At 42.5% G+C, this 19,788-nt stretch overlaps 1 protein-coding gene across 1 annotated transcript in view; it reads right to left on the reverse strand.

Moving 5' to 3' along the window:
- The window catches only part of ADAMTS19 (ADAM metallopeptidase with thrombospondin type 1 motif 19), a 245,618-nt gene that overhangs the window by 177,329 nt on the left and 48,501 nt on the right, over positions 1–19,788 (reverse strand). The window lies entirely within an intron of this gene.

The following is a 19,788-nucleotide window of genomic DNA, read 5'->3' on the forward strand; positions in this document are numbered from 1 at the left end:
TCCGACAGCATGTACATTATGCGAATGTGCACATTGTCCAGCAAAAAGCAGAAAGTTGTGCAATTTAACAATGCATGGAAAAACGCAAACCGTGAACAAACAGTTGCGACACACGTTTCCTGCACGAGGCCTGTAGAATCGTGTGTATTTTGCTGTCCATGGGAGAATGCGCACAAACGCATCTAGTGTGTTCCCTACCTAAAGGGAACCTTAACTTATGCGCATTTTTAAATCACTCAGCTTTCAGCTTTTTCTCCACACGACACACATGTTCACATACAGTACATGCCACAGCAAACGCAGACATGTGGAAATGTCTATGGAAAAACCTTTGCATTAAACACAAACAAAAAGTCAGCAAAGACCCAGGAATTGCAGGGGAAAACAGCCCTGCAAGTGTGTTCCCTGCCTTAGGCCTCTTGCACACTGCATGCATTTCCGATTCCGCTTTTTAATCGGTTTTTACTTCCGATTCCGATTCATATTTTTAATCTTTACTGCGTGCTGCGTTTTTTTGATCCGTTTTTTCTGTTGAATGTATTCAGGGAAAATCGGAATTGAAAACCGGAATCGGAAACGGAATCGGAATCAGAATCAGAAAACTGATTTGCAGTGTGCAGGGAGCCTTAAAGGGGAACTGAAGAGAGAGGTATATGGAGGCTGTCATGTTTATTTCCTTTTAGACAATACCAGTTGCCTGGCAGCCCTGCTGATCCTCTGCCTCTAATAATATTAGCCATAGCCCCTGAACAAGCATGCAGCAGATCTGGTGTTTCAGTGGTACAGACTTATAAGTCTGATCTGACAAGACTAGCTGCATGCTTGTTTCTAGTTTTAATCAGATACTACTGCAGAGAAATAGACCAGCAGGGCTGCCAGGCAACTGGTATTGATTAAAAGGAAATAAACATGACAGCCTCCATATACCTCTCTCTTCAGTTCCCCTTTAAAGTGCATGTGCGTGTGCACGAGCACATGTGAATGCATATGTGTGTGCATTGTAGAATCGTGCACGTTTCGCCGTCCATGGCAAAGTGCGCACAAACGCGTCTAGTGTGTTCCCTGCCTAAAGGGAACCTTAACCTCCACGTGTTTTTAAATTGCACAGCTTTCTGCTTTTTTTCTGCATGATGCACACATTTGCATAAAATACATGACGCCGCAAATGCGGAAATGCAGAAATGTTCACGGAAAAACGTTTGCGTTAAACATTAACAATGGATCCCCCGGGAATTGCAGGGGCAATCGGCCCTACAAGTCGGCCTCAAAGAGCACATGCGGGAGCATGCATGTGCTGAAGCAGGTGCGTGTGCACTGTAGAATCGTGCACATGTGCGGGTGCACGAGCACATGTGAATGCATGTGTGTGTGCATTGTAGAATCGTGCACGTTTTGCCGTCCATGGCAAAACGTGCACAAATGCATCTAGTGTGTTCCCTGCCTAAAGGGAACCTTAACTAAGCATTAAAAAGAGTTTCAGTTACCTGGGGCTTCTACAGCCCCCTGCAGACGCCCTTTACCCACAACGTCCTGGAACAATCCTCTGGTCCCCGCAGTGGCTTACTTTCAATTCTGGCAACAAAGCCACTCGCCGGCGACTGTGCCTGCATGGCCCTGGCTGTGCGTGTCCTCAATCATGCTCCCACCTCCATGAGTGTATTGCGCAGTAGAAGAAAATATCGTACTGCGCATGCGCAGGATGCTCCTGGGGGATGATCCCATTCTAGTTTTCAGAATGGTAACATTAATGACATGTATCAAATGTTCTGTCACTCCAGGACCTTTGATAAGAAAGAATTACATTGTTACATTTGGTGAAAAAAGGGGCCTTTAGCGCTACTGGTAGTTTACAGTCTGTCATGTGCCCAAAAACCTCACTGATTATGTTTATAGGTTATGATTTTAGCCCTGACAAGAGAGAGAATAGAATTTGGGGTGTTTGACAGATGAGGCCTATGTAATTTAATTATTTTTTTTGCCAATGTGGAAAAAACTGTAAAAAAAATAGCATTTTCAAAGTTATGGTACAATTGCAGCAAAACCGCATAAGTACAAATGTTAAAAAATATGTATATCTGAGTAGGCCTAGGTCTCTAGTTTTAAGAATGGTGACATGTATGGCTTTTCTTGACTGTTCAGACAATCCATGGGCTTTGCTAGGAAACAATGACTATTACTTTTGGTGTAAAAAAAATGGCCTTGAAAAATCAATTAGTGCTGCTCATGGTTAACAGTGTATTGCGTGGCCAAAAAGCTATCCGATTGTGTACATAGGGTATTATTTTAACCGTGACAAGCAAGAGAATAAAATTTGGGGTGTTTGAGAGCTGAGGCCTAAGTCATTCGAATTTTTTGTGTGCCAAACTGAAAAAAAACTGTAAAAAAATACAATTTTCAAAGTTGTGGTACAATTTTAGCAAAACTGCATAAGTACAAATAATACAAAATATGTAGATTTGAGTAGGCCTGGGTCTCTAGTTTTCAGAATGGTGACATTTATGGCTTTTCTTGACTGTTTAGACACTGCATGGGCTTTTCTAAGAAAGAATGACTGTATTTCTTTTGGTGCAAAAAATGGTCTTGAAAAATCAATTGGTGCTGCTTATGGTTAAGCATGTATTGCATAGCCAAAAAGCTATCTGATTATATATATAGGGTATCATTTTAATCGTGAGAAGCAAAATAATAGAATTTGGGATGTTTGAGATCTGAGGCCTTTAACATTTGATTTTTTTTAGCTGCAAACTGAATGAGAAGCAATAAAATTGTTATTTTTATATACTTTGTACCAAAATAAAACACTTGTAAAAACAAAAACAAAAGTGACAGAATTAAAAGGAGAATGCATAAATATTTACTTTAAAGCCTCAGTTTTTTTAAATATGTATGCCATGAGGGTGTATTACTCTTATTTTTTTTTCTAATAAGGGCTTGTAATCATTGGTAGTGTGCAATGAGAAAACGAAAACCACAACATAAAAAATACATCTTTATTTCCAAATAATATAATAATAATATATTGTCACTATACTTTGTACTAGGGACATAATTCAAATCTTTTGATAACCAGGACAAATAGGCAGATAAAAGGTGTGCGTTTTATGTATGGTAGCATTGTTTATTTGAAAACTATAGGGGATGGAATTGGAGAAATTGTGTATTTTTTCATTTTTTTTTCCTTGTTTTTCCCTTTAAAATGCATAGAAAGTAAAGTAATTACTGAAAATAAATATCACCCCCAAAAAGCCTAATCTGTGTGGAAAAAAACAAGGTTTAGATAATTTTGCTGTCATAAGTATTATAGAAGTTATTGGTAAATGAAAGGTAAGAGCATTGACAAGTGAAAATTGCTCTGGTCCGTTAGGGTAACCCTTGGGCATGAAGTGGTTAATCAATTTTGGAGGACACTTGTACAGATTACACATGCTAGATTCCTGGCAAATTCAATCTCAGCTATGTATGAGGCTTTAATGGCAGTCCTTGTCTGGTAGCTGTCAATTTCCATAGCCAGTTTTTCAGCACGCCTACATGACCATGGAGTCCTAGCAACAGATTGTATGGGGTAAGGGAAAATTATGCATTGGGTTGAAGTGGTTAGAAGGAACCTAAACTGAGAAGGATATAGATTTTTCCTTTTAAAATAATACCAATTGCCTGACTCTCCTGCTGATCCTGTGTCTCTAATACTTTTTGCCACAGCCCCTCAACAAGCATGCAGATCAGGTGCTCTGACTGAAGTCAGACTGGATTAGCTGCATGCTTGTTTCAGGTGTGTGATTCAGCCACTACTACAGCCAAAGAACTCAGCAGGACTGACAAGCAACTGGTCTTGTTTAAAAGGATATATCCAATAGAAAAGATAAGGGAGCTCTAGAGCTTAAGCATAACAATAATTTTATTCACCAGAACCTAAATATCAAAAACCATACATTACAGGGTAACCCCCCCCCCCTCCCCCTTAAACAAACAAAAGTGAAGCATGTGGTGAAGCTGGGCTAAACATAGTCCTTAATGGAGTGCACTCCTATTTTTAAAGACTTGCATGTACATGTACTTGCTTTTAATCTTCAGGCCCAAATGATTCCATGCTCACAGAGTGATGAAGCCGGACAAGATATATTGTGGATCCGATTCCAATTGATCATGGCAGTCACCCCGTATGCCTTTTTATAAGCATGCCTCTATGCTATTGCATGTACCCACTCATTACTGATCAAACCTTAATTTAGGTCAAACCTTGATCAGACAGCTTTTGTAAATTACACTCAATAGAGCAAGCTGATACTGACTCACATGACCACCAATGAGGATATGGCTCCGTTCAGTAGCTGGTTATCCCGGCGGGATGTCAGTTGTGATATCTCAACCTGACTGAGAGGAGGAATGCGGAGGCACGGGGGACGCCGTCTATGAACCCACTTCCAGGTCCGGCATCGCACAGCACGTGACGCGTTTCGTCACTCTGGACTTCCTCAGACGTACTAAAATTGTTTAAAAGGAAACATCCATATCCCTCTCAGTTAAGGTTCCCTTTAAGCAATTGTACAAGGTTGTCAATACCTTAATTATAGTAGCTTCACACTCCTCACCTATGAGTTGAAGGAGTTGGGGATGAGGTGGTTCATGTCAATGCTGCTGAGAGCAACCAGTTACTGGCATTCTGCAGTCACATGACAAGCAGTGCAGGGAGAGAAGAGATTAACCTGACAGATGCAAGTTAAATTACACAGAAAGAATACCTTGCGTGACAGATAAAAGCAAAAGACTGTTACTTTGTGGATGTCCCTGGTATGTTGATCTCTCGCCAGACTGGTAAGCCTGTATCATGGAAAAGGATTAGTAAAAGATAACCACAGGCTCCTTTAGGGCTGGTTCACACGGGCGTCTGCTGAGCTTTTGCTTGGCATTGCGTTCAAACGCCAGAGTTTAAATGCCAGTGTTTAAAAGCTAGCTTTTGAAAAGCGTTCAAGGCTAGCAGTTCTGGTCTCTGCTATTGTTTCCTCGCGTTTACCGCCTCTGAAAGCAGCATGTTGCTTTTGAGACTAGACGCAACACTGGGATCTACTGCCAGGCTTTCATGAAAGCCTGCAAAAGCCAGCTCTAAACGCTCCCATTCACTTGCATGGGATGGCAGTAGATCCCAAAAAACGCTGCGTCTGAAACGCTGCGTTAAACGCCACAAAAACGCCCGTCTGAACCAGCCCTTATGAGATAATTGACATATCTGACCAGCATCGGTAAAGAAAACAACACTCACCAAACCCAGTGATTGATCACTATACCAGGATTTATTTTAATCTGGAGAAGCACCACATGTTTAGGAAATTATGAAATCAGGGGAATTTTCCAAATTTACAGCCATTGCACCGCACACATGAGGTATGGCTCCTGAAACAATGTCTCTAAAGGTGATTTTTCTGATGACCTGCAATTTTTTGAGCGGCAAGCGATCATTTCCATGATTTACCAATGTGGGTACAGGCACATGATTACCTGAATTAAGTTTTGCTACACGCGCCGACGACAACGACCATCACCGCAGATCTTTAAGATCCCAACGACTCCTGTGCAAAGTATTGCGTTTGTACTATCTCGGCAGGAACAGTCAGCAATGTTAGTAGTCCTGTGACTTGGGTATCCAATGAGATGAGAACTAATTTTTTCTCAAGTTGAAGAGAGGAGGATCCACAGCATACAGTACATACTGATAAAACTCCTTATGCTAATTTTTATTGCGCCTCAGAGTGCAGCCCTATATGGACATACCCATATATGGACATACCTTTGCATCTGCTTGTCAAATCAGGAACTTGTACAAATCATTGATAGCCTGCCTAATATAATTAGGACACTGAAGAAGAAAAGAATCAGCATCTTCTCCTGTAACTTGATAGTGTGTAAAACTGTTACAGATTTGCAGAGATACAGGGAGATAGCTACAGGCTGGATCTGTCTGTATCTCAGCTGATCGTAAAGACAGCTATACATGGAATTCTTCTTTGACACTTTGCACTGTCACAGCACTGTTCTGGGAGTCTGCCAGAGGAGTGCTGCTTGGGAGTGAGGCTGGAATTTTACTGTTGTCTTTTAATTTCCTGTAACCTGGTGACATGATTATATTGACTAGCTGGGCTATTGGTGTGACATGGCATGCCAATCTTTGCCAACAATACCATACTTGCCACCACACCTGATCTATGTACAGTTCTTCTTATGCTTTCTTCTCAATTATAGGGAGACCGAGGACAAGATTCAAAGACTTTATTGTCATTGGGAAGCACACAAGATCTTGTGTGCTTCATTTTAAGACCACATCACAGGGGGTACATAATATATGTATTATTATTTTATAATCATTATTTATATAGCGCCGGCATCTTCTGCTGTGCTGTACAGAGCATATTGTCATGTCACTTAAAGGATACCCGAAGTGACATGTGACGTGATGAGATAGACATGGGAATGTACAGTGCCTAGCACACAAATAACTATGCTGAGTTCCTTTTTTTCTCTGCCTGAAAGAGTTAAATATTAGGTATGTAAGTAGCTGACTCAGTCCTGACTCAGACAGGAAGTGACTACAGTGTGGCCCTCACTGATAAGAAATTCCAACTATAAAACACTTTCCTAGCAGAAAATGGCTTCTTAGAGCAAAAAAGAGATAAAAAGGGGAATTTCTTATCAGTGAGGGTCACAGGACTGAGTCAGCCACTTACATACCTGATATTTAACTCTTTCAGGTAGAGAAAGAGAAAAAGGAGCACAGCATAGTTATTTGTGTGGTTGGCACTGTACATACCCATGTCTATCTCATCATGTCACATGTCACTTCGGATATCCTTTAACTCTCCCTCAGAAGGCCTCACAATCTTATTCCGACCATAGTCAACCTACTTCCTCTGTAAATGCTCGGCTGATGTGTTTCCCCCAGTCCTAAAAATTGTCTCTCATGTAGGTCGTCATGTAAACAGCCAGCCGAGGCATCTAGTTCAATATCGGCATCTCTTAGAGCAGCAGCTTTTACCTTGACACTTATTTATCCAGAGCTCTGATGTGTTCATAAATCAAGAGAAATCATATCATTTTAATATACATGGGCAGAAAAATGCTCAATGGCAAGCACTCTTTTCTTCCAGCACTGGGTGCAAGGTTTGAATTGTATTCTGGATAATAACTGCATGGAGTTTGTATGCATGGTTTTCGTTTGGTCACTCTAGCTTACTCCTACTTTCCAAAAGCATACTGATCCGAGATGAAAAACTAACTATAACAAGTAACTTGTCTATATATCTTAGCTAAAGTTTAGATAGTTTACACAGCAAATCTAGCTGCAAACAGCTTTAATAGAATAAGAATATTTCTTCCTGTGATACAATGACAGCAGACTGTAAGGCTTGGTGGTGTATTCTCCACAGTCAGCATGCAACGCATGAGCTGACGTGGAGGAGGTACACACACTAGCACAAGGAAACAGGCTATCCCTAGTATAGTGGAGGGGAGGACTGACTCCAATAGGAGATTGTGGCGCACAGAGCCGGTGCAGATCTGACAGCCACAAACAATGCTTTCGTTATAATGTCTCAGCGCAAAGTAGCGCTGAGCGCATAAGCCAGAACTGAGGAGATCAGGACAGGTAAACAGAATGAACGCTTGCTTAACTAGCCACTACTTAGTGACAGCAAGCGTCCACAATAACACAGACTGGAATGAGGCAGCCAATGCGTTGCGGCGATGGCGTGCCTCACAAAGACAGGACAGGATAGTCAGGAAATAGCCGGATCAAGATAGATGAACGTAACACAGACAAATATACAATAAGTATGTATTCCTAGCGTATTACAATTACAGCTATCAATGAAACTATTTGTAACGTCTGACTAACATATGTATATATCGGCAATGAACCGATATATGACATAAGCAGGAACGCTGACTAGGACTGGAGTAATACAGGGAACAGGACTCAGAAGGATTCGCTATCTCTTCGCAGAGATGAACGCAATCCACAAACGGTAACAAAACAGGATTCAGAAGGATTCGTTATCTCTTCGCAGAGATGAACGCAATCCACAAACAGTAACAGAACAGGATTCAGAAGGATTCGTTATCTCTTCGCAGAGATGAACGCAATCCACAAACGGTAACAGGACAGGATTCAGAAGGATTCGTTATCTCCTCGCAGAGATGAACGCAATCCACGAACAGGACCAGGAGCAGGATACTAGCTCAGCACGGGTGCTCACGATACGCGCAAACTACCAAAACGTGCTGGAAAGCTGACTAACTGCACACAGGATATAAACAGTTCGTGTACGTATACATCAGCGACACTGATGTATCAACGTAACACGAATACAAGGAAAATAATAAACGTGCTGGTATGCATATATATGGGCAATGAACCAATATATGATGCAAAACCAGCAAAGTATCTTTTAGAACAAGAAACACGAACGGGGCTGAAGCGACAGCAAGACAGGCTCAAACTGAAGCTATGAAAACCCAAGGAAACCCTGCAGGAAGCAGATCTTTATAGTGAGGTCATCCAATGGGAGCAGACATGCAGATTCCCACACAGGTGAATGATAATCAGTCACAAGCTGACAGCAGGGAAAGGCCGACAAAGCTATGCAGCTTGCATGAAAAGAGATCAGAACTACCTGAGCTGCAGCACTACTACTTCCAGCAATGCCTGCTGCAGCAGCGATCATTACAGTACCCCCGCCCTTAAAAGCGGATTCCAGACGCTTTTCAAAACTGAAATTCCCAACAAAACAGTCTGACTGATAATTCATGATGACCGGGACAGCCCGGCAAGACCGAATTCCAGAATCAGTCCCCACAAGACTGGACCCATCAGAACCAGAACCTACAGAACAATGCCCATCAGTACTACAAGCCCCAGTGTGACACCCATCAGAACCATGATTTCCAGAAGAAAGCCCTCCGAAACTCCCTGAGCGATACCCACCGCCTTCCAGGAACCGTTCAAAAACGCCAAAGCCTTTGCAATGCCCACCGGGACTGTCTTTACCAACACAAAACCCACTGTTGAACCAGTCCAAGGCACCAGGACAAGTTTTCTCAGAGACCTCCCAGAACACCTTGAAGCTCCAAAGAGATCCCCATAGGTCAGAACGCCCCTTAGGCTCACATGGAGAACTATCAAGAACCCCTATGGAACCTAGGGCAATTCCCGAGTCAGGGCCACAAGGACAAACATCAAGATCAGGGCTTTCAGGGACCAGAACCATCTCTGGGCATGCAGGCAGACTGGCAACATCAGAACATGTTCCCACTAAGGAAGCATCAGAGCACGCTAACACCTTAGACACACTTGGGCATTCTGGCACACAAAGAACATCTGGGCACACTGGCACAAGAGAAACCTCTGGGCATGTCAAGGAACTGTGAGCCTCAGGGTCAGCCAAGACAGGACCAAAACCAGGACTGGCCAAAAAAAAATCATCATGACTAGACTTTGCAACTACTGGACTTTTACACGAGAATGCAGGATCAGACTTAGATGTCGCTGATTCCAGCAAAGTCAGTAACAAATCAGATTCAGGGGCACTAACAAGACAGGACAAATCTTCTGATGTATGCACTGAACCAGATAGGGACTCCACAACTACCTCTGGACTGGACAGAGACTCATCTAATACACTGGATTGGAGCTCATGAGGCGCTGCAGAACAAGTCAGTATTGCAGCAGCCCCCACCGGACTAGGCAAAACTGAGGAATTCCCTGGACAGGAAGGGGACTCTGGAACCTCTGCCACAGCGGCCAGAGAACCAGAATCTTTCAGGATACAGGGCTGGGTTTCAGGAACACTCATCAGACCGGACTGAAATTCTGACATTTCTATTATTTTGACCAGAGAATCAGAATTATCCATGTTACAGGGCAAGACTTCTGAAACATTCAGAGGACAGGGCTGGAGTTCCTCGGCTGTTACAACACTGGAGAGAGACTCAACAACATTGGTTAAATCAGACTGTGTACAGGGCAAGGTATCTAACACACTTGCTGATGAGGACAATATTTCAATGGCTTCTGCTTTGCTGGGCAGAAATTCATCAAGTTTTATTAGAGCAGACTGTAATTCCAAAACAGCTGCTAGACAAGTGAATATTACTGCAACACCAACTGAGGTAAGCAGTGCCTCAGACTCCTCTGCCAGAGGGTTTGAAGTATCCCAAGTACTGGGTGAAGCATAAGACTCTGCGACCACAGCTTCACTGGACAGGATCACTGAACAGTCCATATTGCAGGGCAAAACCATGGAAGCACCTGCTGGACAGCATAATGATTCTGTGACCTGAGTTTCAATGGAGAGATCTACTGCACAATTCATGGTACAGGGCAAATTTACTCGAACATTTTCTGAACAAGGTAATAATTCTGCGATTTCAGGTTCACATAGCAGATGCTCTGAGCTATTCACGAAACTAGAGCGAGGTGTAGAAACAGGAAGATCAAGACACAATGTTAGCGCATCTGAATCACCATTCATTTGTAAAATTGGAAGATTCAGATGCTGGGGTTCTGAGGTTTCTAGACAGGATTGCTGGGACTCGGAAACTGATGTAGTGCATCTATTGGCATCTGCTGGATCAGACGGGAGTTGAACTTTATTAACACAGGTAATTTCTGCAGAAGTGTTTGCAGAGGCAGGCAAGATTTTTCTGGTGTCTGTTTCACTGAACAAAGAGTCATGAGTACTGGCTAGGCTGGACTCGGAAGTCAGCAGGACCTCTGGATTCTCTGCTGAGAAATTTGCGCAGGGCAAGGTTAAGAATGTATCAGTGGCTTCTGTTTTACTGGTAAGTAACACTGAGTTATCCATGGTACAGGGTGGAATTGCAGGAACTTCAATTTCACACAAAAAGAGCTCCGAATCACCTGCTGAATCAGCCAAAGGTGCTGAAGCAGGCGGGTCAGAACGCCAAATTTGCGAATTCGGAGTCACATAAAAATCATCCAAAATCAGTTCCCACACATCAATCAATGGAGCCACAAAGTCATACCCACACACACCAGTTTTTATTAGGTTATAGGCAGACTTAATGCATGCATTCAATACTAATTCACTTTTTGCACTGTAAAATTGACAAAATGAACTTGAATCATTCTTCCATTCATTGCCCAGAGCTTCCATCTCTCCTTTCTCAAATGGAGGATTCCAAGCATACTTAACAGGCAGATCATGGTTTGCAGATATGATTGTAGCAGGGACATATATTGGGTTAATTAGCAGGTGATTGGCAGATTCCTTATTCCTAAGAATCTCCAATACCTGTAGCAAGTGTTGAACTGTAGTGTATGCAAACTTTCCTTGCTTCACAAATAAGTTGATTTGTTCAATACTCTGTAATATCTCCTCATAATCATACTCAGATAATTCTTTTAAACAAAAATCTTTATTTTCCCTAGCCTGGGAGGAAAGTTCATTAGTAGTTTCATAAGTCCATTTAACTCCCCTGAAAGACAATTGCATTTCATTATCTGTTAATGGCAGAATCTCATTATAGGTCTCAGTCGCTAAGGATAATGACTCTGCAGATCGGACACGTTTCTTAGAACGTTTGCGTTTTGCCTTAGACCCTGCTGTTTTTGGTGATTTATTCAAGGCTGCAGGAAAATTATCAGTAACACTTTCTGCTTGCTGAACATTTTTGCAAGCAATTGAAGGAGAAGCTGATTGGCCTGCTGCCAGGAGTTCATTAAGAGGAAAAGGCAATGGATCTATGCGCAACCAGTTATGGATCACAAACGCTAGAAATTCCAGCGGTCTCTCTTTCAAATCGGAATGATTGAGAACATCAAATGCCCACTGGAATAATTCCCCTTTAAACAAAATATAACTTAGTTGGAGTGCCCAGGTTGAAACAGGAGTCGCTTGGAGATCGGGATCGGCCAGGAACCTGGCACATTCAGAGAAAAACTCATTTTCTGTTTCAGAGTTAAGTTCTTCAAATTTCTTAAAGGAACAGGAACCATAATTAACAGTGTCATACTTTCTGGGAATCCCCCCCACAATGGGGATTGGTAATGGGGTTTTCATAATGTAAGGCTTGGTGGTGTATTCTCCACAGTCAGCATGCAACGCATGAGCTGACGTGGAGGAGGTACACACACTAGCACAAGGAAACAGGCTATCCCTAGTATAGTGGAGGGGAGGACTGACTCCAATAGGAGATTGTGGCGCACAGAGCCGGTGCAGATCTGACAGCCACAAACAATGCTTTCGTTATAACGTCTCAGCGCAAAGTAGCGCTGAGCGCATAAGCCAGAACTGAGGAGATCAGGACAGGTAAACAGAATGAACGCTTGCTTAACTAGCCACTACTTAGTGAAAGCAAGCGTCCACAATAACACAGACTGGAATGAGGCAGCCAATGCGTTGCGGCGATGGCGTGCCTCACAAAGACAGGACAGGATAGTCAGGAAATAGCCGGATCAAGATAGATGAACGTAACACAGACAAATATACAATAAGTATGTATTCCTAGCGTATTACAATTACAGCTATCAATGAAACTATTTGTAACGTCTGACTAACATATGTATATATCGGCAATGAACCGATATATGACATAAGCAGGAACGCTGACTAGGACTGGAGTAATACAGGGAACAGGACTCAGAAGGATTCGCTATCTCTTCGCAGAGATGAACGCAATCCACAAACGGTAAGAGAACAGGATTCAGAAGGATTCGTTATCTCTTCGCAGAGATGAACGCAATCCACAAACGGTAACAGGACAGGATTCAGAAGGATTCGTTATCTCCTCGCAGAGATGAACGCAATCCACGAACAGGACCAGGAGCAGGATACTAGCTCAGCACGGGTGCTCACGATACGCGCAAACTACCAAAATGTGCTGGAAAGCTGACTAACTGCACACAGGATATAAACAGTTCGTGTACGTATACATCAGCGACACTGATGTATCAACGTAACACGAATACAAGGAAAATAATAAACGTGCTGGTATGCATATATATGGGCAATGAACCAATATATGATGCAAAACCAGCAAAGTATCTTTTAGAACAAGAAACACGAACGGGGCTGAAGCGACAGCAAGACAGGCTCAAACTGAAGCTATGAAAACCCAAGGAAACCCTGCAGGAAGCAGATCTTTATAGTGAGGTCATCCAATGGGAGCAGACATGCAGATTCCCACACAGGTGAATGATAATCAGTCACAAGCTGACAGCAGGGAAAGGCCGACAAAGCTATGCAGCTTGCATGAAAAGAGATCAGAACTACCTGAGCTGCAGCACTACTACTTCCAGCAATGCCTGCTGCAGCAGCGATCATTACACAGACATGTTGTTTGTAAACATTACACAGAGGCAGGCTTATCTGCATCTTGAGCAAAGAAAACTAATCCCCCCTCCTCCTCCCTCCTCCCCTCTGCCTCTGAAATCTCTGGCTAGTAATACCTTCCCCTCCTCCTGCCCAGACAGAGCTCCCATGAGCCCTTGCTACTGTCTGAAAGTGCCTTGGCTCTCTGAAAACCTGTGGGAGTGGTTTATTTAATGTATAGGGAATTAGAGCATTAAAACAAAAACAAAAAAAGTATTTGGCTTAAGGAATGCCCTATAAACAATAGGAAAGGAACCCAATTATGCAATGAGTAAAAGTTCGTCTCGGATCCACTTTAAGTAACTTTACCTTAAAAATTGCTCTTAGACTAGGATAGAGATGTTAGACTATGACTGAGACAAAAAATGTTTAAAGGGGCACTACAGTGAAAAACTGTAAAATTTAAAATATGTGCAAACATATACAAATAAGAAGTACATTTATTCCAGAGTAAAATTAGCCATACATTACTTTTCTCCTATGTTGCTGTCACTTACAGTAGGCAGTAGAAATCTGACAGAAGTGACAGATTTTGGACTAGTCCATCTCTTCATAGGGGATTCTCAGCAAGGCTTTTATTATTTATAAAGATATTCCCGAAAAAGGATTTAAACAATGATGCTGGCAGCTTCCCTGCTTGCTACAGAGTTTTTTGGCAGTTGGACAAACCAACTGCCATTCACTCAGTGCTTTTGAAAATAAATATATCCCTGAGAATCCCCGATAAAGAGATGGACTAGTCCAGAACCTGTCACTTCTGTCAGATTTATACTACCTACTGTAAGTAAAAGCATCATAGGAGAAAAGTAATTTATGGCTCATTTTACTCTTGAAAAAATGTACTTCTTATTTGTATATGTTTGCATGTATTTTACATTTTACAGTTTTTCGCTGTAGTGCCCCTTTAACTCCTCCTGTACTGGAAACAATATGAGACTCATATCTGTGCTACTAATGTTCTATTTCTTAGCTGTACTTTACATAGAAATCATTATATCATTAGTTCATTTTCACTTTAGAGTCCCTTTAATGCCATTTTTTTAATGCACAGATGACTATAAACTTTTTCTCTGGCCCTCACCTCAGCAAACTCTGCAAAATGAAGCACAAATAGTTCCGGGTGCAACTTCTGTCGTTCTTGGCGAATAAACCTGATTCTGATTCTAGTAAACAATATAACCAAAACTGAATAAATCTTAGTTTTAAATATCAAAGTTGTATTGTTAAATACATCTTCACACAGAGCTTGTTGGGAGATGTCTGATGAGTCACTTTGAATAAAGTGCAATAACTGCATGCTAAAACGTGATTTGTTAAAGAAGCAGGAAAAAATTGTAGGGCCGAGACAATAAATCTGAACTTGCTAACAATGCTCTGCTGAAACGTTACAATCACAGCACTGTCTGACATAAAGGCCTAGAAAATGTAGTGTTTCACCTTTGTCCCTTGAGCCAGACACTGCTCAGTGTGTATAGTATGTAGATTTTTCGAAATGACAGGAAATGACCCAACTCCCTATTCATTCATGTCTGGAGCAGGACTTTCACACTTGAGTGTGTCTTTCAGCACAATAATGCGGCCTACATCTGCTGGTCATAAACACATGGAAAAGACCTGACATAATGCTTAGTGTAAACAAAGTTCCTCTGGAACCACATTCATTTCACTCTGTGCTTAGCCGAAACACAAGCAGCTGCGGGATGAACTGTTATAGGTTCCAATGAAGGTTTTCACTCTGAATTATATTACATATTTGGTAAGGTGATAGAGTTATAAAAGGTTTACTGGAATGGATTGGATATGGTGGTGGAATAAAATATGTTCAGTTGTGCTTGGAAACTGATGAGCCAAGGCCACTTGTGATGTACAGCAAAAATATATCACAAATGTATAGGGGGAAATGTTGAAAGGCTAATAATATTGCATCAGTAACCGCACTCTACCAGTATTATAATTATCCTCCTGAGCCCAAATGACTTGGTGTATGACTGCAATATACTGTTATTACCCACTTAACAGACTACACACGTGCAGGGGCATAGCAATAGGGGGTGCTGAGGTTGCGACTGCATCGGGGCCCTTGGGCCAGAGGGGCCCCGAGGGGCCTTACCTCAACTGCAGTATTAACTTTCTATTGGTCCTATGCTCATAATAATCACTTCTATAGATACTTTGAATAGTGGTAATCATTAACAAACTGCTCCCCATCCCCTTCTTGCACCTCTGACACTGTAGTTGCCATTGGCAGATTTTGGTGCTTCATATCAATTAGTACGTAGAGTGCATGGGGGGTCCCAATGTAAAACTTGCTTCTGGGCCCACAGCTCCTTAGCTACGCCACTGCACACGTGGTAATGAAACTTCACACACTTATATTAGTTACTGGGAGAAAGGGCCACACCTTAAACAGGAAATCCAGTGAAAATAATGTAATAAAAAAAGTGCTTAGTTTTTACAATAATTATGTATAAATGATTCAGTCAGTGTTTGCCCATTGTAAAATCTTTCCTCTCCCTGATTTACATTCTGACATTTATCACATGGTGACATTTTTACTTCTGGCAGGTGATGTCAGTGGAAGGAGATGCTGCTTGGAGATGCTGCTTTTTGGCAGTTGGAAATAGCTGTAAACAGCTATTTCCCACAGTGCAAAGAGGTTCACAGACAGGAAACTGTCATATCACCTATGAGAAAGAGTGAATTGGATCAGGCCCAATGTGTTTCAGCCCTTCTGCTACAAATTAAAACACAGTCAGCAGCAGACATAAATAGATGACAAATAGCCACCTGAATGCACAATCCTAAATATTTGGTGTTCCTCAGTCCAGTTTGAATGATGGATGTCCAGGTCAAGCTTGCGGGTGACCTGAATTCAAACACCAGCTCTACTTGGGATCAACAGAACATGTGGAGATTCAGTCAATAACCACCTTTAAAGGGATACTTAAGTCTGGCCCAAAAAATGAGTTTAACTCACCTGGGGCCTCCCTCAGCCTGCTGCAGCTGATCGGTGCCCTCGCAGCTCCGCTCCGATGCTCCTGGACCCGCCGGCGACGACTTCCGGTCTCGCCGTCACCGGCCGATAGGCATTGGAACGCGAGTGATTGTTCGCGTTCCCAGCCACAATAGCACCCCCTATGCGACTATTGCGGCCTTCTTGCTTCTGGGAGCGGAGCGAGGTGTATGGCAATATGGCATTTGGGGCACATGCCGCCTGCTGGATTCGTTTTATCGATGACGTCTTCCTGGTCTGGCGAGGATCACGAGAAGATTTGGCGGTCTTTTTGGACCACCTAAATATGAATGATCGCAACATCTCGTTGACCCATGTGGTAGACAGTAAGGAAATTAGTTTCCTGGATCTTATGATTAGGAAAGATGATATGGGCATTTCTACCTGTACTTATAGGAAACCGACAGCAGGTAATATGTTATTACATGCCTCAAGTTTTCATCCTCAGACCCAGATTCGGGGTATTCCGGTTGGTCAGTTCCTGCGCATTCGCAGGAATTGCACAAGGGATAGTGATTTTACTGGAGAGGCTGAAGCAATGACTGAAAGATTCCGCCAAAGAGGATATGATGAACAGGTGTTACAGGAGGCTAAGTTGAGAGCAGAGTCTACACCAAGAGAAACCTTGGTAAAAAGGAAAGCTAAGAATATGTGCAATAAAGATGACTCGATTCGATTGATTACAAGATGCGGTACACACTGGAACCAATTGAGGGGTATCCTAGCTCGGCACTGACACATGCTGCAGCTGGATCCAAAAATAGCTCGCCTGGTGGGAGATTATCCCAAAATGACAGCTAAAAGGGCCCCAAATTTACGTGACCTTTTGGTGCGTTCTGACTACCAGCCCAAAGTGGCATCAGCCACAACTATGTGGTTGGGTGAGGTTCGACGTCCCAGTGGGATGTATCCATGTTCGAGCTGCAGTGTGTGCCACCTAGCCGAGAGAGGTGATACATTCTCTGATGCCGACTCAAGACATGAGTTCGGCATACGGTCATTTATAAACTGCAACAGTAAGTTTGTACTGTACATGATCATGTGTCCATGTGGGCTTAAATACATTGGAGAAACTACACGAATTTTGAAGTCTCGTATTCAGGAACATGTCAGCAATGTGAAAAATGGTACAGTTGGTTCACCTTTGGGTGAACATTTTTTGAAGTTTCATGATAGTGACCCCGAAAAAATTAAATGTAAGGGTTTTTATAAAATGAACTTGTCTCCTAGAGGTGGTGATCATGAGAGACTGTTAAAACAAATGGAGATCAGATGGATATTTAGATTGCATACACTTGTGCCTAGAGGTTTGAATACTGACATGTCTTTGGTTCCCTTTTTGCCAAGATGATGGGGAGTGCATTGGGGAGGCCGCTGTGGAGTGGGGGTTGCTGTGGTGTGGAATAAGGAGCTGAGCAGCCCCTGCGCTGTGGTGGGTCCCTAAGCGCTCCGTAAAAGGTGGTGGACCTGAATGATGTGTATGCTGTTTATATCTGGAGTGCTGTGATTGGGGTGAATTGCACGCGTGTGTGACCCCTGTGCGATAATGTGTCGGGGCCGCACCGCGTGCGTCCATGACCAGTCACAGTTCACTCCAGTATGTTCTCCAATTTGAAACATAATTCAGTCTGTATCTATGTGATCTTCTTGCCAATGGGTACGCTGACAGGCCAGTGATGAGGGAATGATCAGTATACGTCATCTCAGTACAGTACCAAGAGGCAGTTGGAGCTTAAGTGGTTGAGTGTCTAGGTATTGAGAGTGAGGTCGTGATAGGTCTACAATCTCATCACTTGTTGCTAGGGAAAAGAGATCTGAATTTTAATTGGACAATCACAAAGCACGTGACCAGCGAATAAAAGAGGCTGTAGCCAATCCCAATTACGTTTGAGAGGGCTTGGGGCAGCGCCGAGCGAAACATGTCACGTGACATGGCCGTCACGATCAGCTGACCGGAACACTAACAAGCGGAGCACGCTTTACGCAACGCCTGGAGTCTCAACAAGTATATGCCCTCGCTAGATGGTAATACGCAGCAGCGGAGTCTGGAAGTGTGACGCAGGGCAACAAGGCAGCCAGTAACACGGCAACCAGCGGTGGTGAGAGCCCGCAGGGCAGTGCTGTTTGTCCGCAGCTGTATGTCCGCTTTGCATGACAAGCTTTATATGTGACTGGTTAATCAAGTCTGTGTTTGGAGTTGTGGTAGTGTGACACCACATGCAATAGCTGTGTTAAAGCTCAAACTCCAAGATAAAGGCAGTATATGGAATTCCTTGCATGTGACCTTGTGATGAGCATGATGGAAGTCATAAGGTGGCGATGAGCCTGCCCGGATACCATACAATCTATAACCAGAGGTTGGGACATTGATTGAAGTATTGTCTATACTTACAATCGAAGGAATCGTTGAATTCATGTTACATTGAAGCTGGTTAAATCACTCCCCCAGTGCATCCGCTGCATGACATACATCAGTTTGAGTTGTTGCAATCAAGTGACAGTAATCTCATATACCATTTGTTTGAGAATTAAGAGAGCCACCCTAAACCCTGGATATAGGGAATAGTATGCTAGCAATTGAGGCTGCCTAGTAGTGCTGAAGTTGAATGTGTGGTGTCAGCTGACATTTGGTAAACACGGCCGTGTTTTTAAGGGGGAATAGGGGTAATGTTATGAAGGTGTATATGATGTTCTAATAAATTTTGTTACTGTTTTGAAGACACCCCCTGTAAGTTGTTTTACTACTCGGGGGCTGAGGGACGCCCCAGGTGAGTTAAACTCATTTTTTGGGCCAGACTTAAGTATCCCTTTAAACATACTTTATTGACAAATTGACAACATCTAAGGCTCTTTTCACACTGCATCAGCTGTGCTGCAGAATAAATCTGCATGTTTTCTCACTGCCCATACAATTCAATGAGCCTGTCCACGTCTCTGAATTGTAACGGATCCTGTTATACTAACTGCATGCTATTGATGTGTATGGTATTATGCACTTGAAGTTCACACACATTATACTGTGTTTTATACAATGTACACAGTGTGAATCCAGCCTTGCAGTTTTTAACACCTTTAACTAAATCAGGCATTTGGGAGAAGTAGAAGTACTTTTTATTAATTTTTTTTGAATATTTCACATTTTTTGCCTTAACGACAGAGAGCTTGTAAATAAGGCTTAATGGCACATGGGTTTTTAACATTTTCTCTTAAGTTTTCTCCTAGGTGATATTTTCACACCTTGTTATTAATGTGCCTTTTTAACCACCAGCAAACGAGAAAAATAATTTTGATGGTACTTTTTCTTTATTTTTAATTACAAAGTGCTTAAAGGACCTCTGTCTTGAAAAATGTAAAATATGTAAACATATACAATTAAGAAGTATGTTTCTTCCAGAG

Source organism: Hyperolius riggenbachi, chromosome 1, assembly GCF_040937935.1.
Source record: "Hyperolius riggenbachi isolate aHypRig1 chromosome 1, aHypRig1.pri, whole genome shotgun sequence".
Classification (NCBI taxonomy): domain Eukaryota; kingdom Metazoa; phylum Chordata; class Amphibia; order Anura; family Hyperoliidae; genus Hyperolius; species Hyperolius riggenbachi.